Source organism: Brassica oleracea, chromosome C9 (genome assembly GCF_000695525.1).
Source record: "Brassica oleracea var. oleracea cultivar TO1000 chromosome C9, BOL, whole genome shotgun sequence".
Taxonomy (NCBI): Eukaryota; Viridiplantae; Streptophyta; class Magnoliopsida; order Brassicales; family Brassicaceae; genus Brassica; species Brassica oleracea.
In genome coordinates, this window is record NC_027756.1 from 36,448,168 (window position 1) to 36,449,693 (window position 1,526).

Below are 1,526 nucleotides of genomic sequence, written 5' to 3' on the forward strand. Positions count from 1 at the left end.
GTTGTATCACATAATAATCGTGAAAGTCTAAGGCAAAGCCGTATGGCCTTATATCCGGATTGATATATAAACCGGATTGTATCATGAACCAATCTCTAGGATTGTTGTATCACACTAACATGGCCGTGTGACCTAATTGGCACGATGATCGATTGTTTTCATAGATGCGTAAGACTTGTTTGTGGCCGAGCTTGATAAATACCATGCGGCCACATGATCACATTGTGAACCTAAATTTTAAATGACAATGTGACTCAGATATCAAAAAGGGACTTGGTGATACAATCACCAAGGACAACAATGAGAATGAATCGGTACAGGGCTATAAGCATTATATTCCATCATCTCATTGAAGGTCTAAAAGATCAGTACATCACTATAGAAAATCCACTAGACTTTTGGGATGCTTTACAGCATAGAAATTACCACCAGAAAATGGTGTTGCTTCCAAAGGCAAGAAATGACTAGAAGAATCTTAGATTCTTGGATTACAAAGTCATGGATGAGTACAAATCAGTCTTGTTTAAGACAGTCTCGATGCTGAGACTTTGTGGTGAAGTAGTAACCAAGGAAGAGTTACTAGAGAAGTCCTATTCCACATTCCATGTGTCGAAAGTCATACTGTAACAACAATATAGAATAAAAAAAGGCTTCGCCACTTATATTGATCTGATTTTTCAAAAGGACCAAATTTCGATACGACTAGTCTTATTGCTTTATGATTGCATTCGTGTTTACTTTAACCTAAGGATCATTCACGATTTATATGGAATTGGTTTTAAGTTTATTAAATCTTGCCTGATCTTACTTAAACATATGAATGTTTTAAAGAGTTGCCTAAAGGGCATAAAACCAAGTAAGAAATCATGAATGGTATAGAAAGCCTGGTAGGAAACTATGGCTAAGACATTTGCCTATAAGGCATTATATACACCCAAAGAAATGTGGTCCATCTCTTTTTTATTATTTGAGGAACATTATTAACAATTAACCTTATCCCTATGTGTGATTAACCAAAATGCCATTACTTATGTGTCATCATGAGAATCATTCTCACAACCTTTATTAAATAATTTTTCCTTGCCTAGACTAATTACATGTAATGTCATTATTTATTATTTGGATCCTTTCATACAATATACAATATGATTCTTTATTGCATTACTAAAAACCAATTGATAGTTGTAAATAATATATGAATTGTGATTACATTACTAAAATTATGGTGTACACTGACGGTTATTAACAATACACTTAGACAACTACGAAAGGTTGTCTTTCCCAAATATGGTGTGGCATAATATTAGTGTATTTTTCGATGTGTATACTTCATTATTTTACAAATTCGTAGTATAATATTAGTGGATTCTTCGACATATATGTTGTATTATTTTATAGAAGTTAGCATACATTAAGTGTATTTGTCTTAGCTATTATATCATGGCTATATAACAAATTTCGATCGCTAAGACAAAAATTCATATTTTTATAATATATTGTTAATAATCATGTTCTTGAGTGATTGT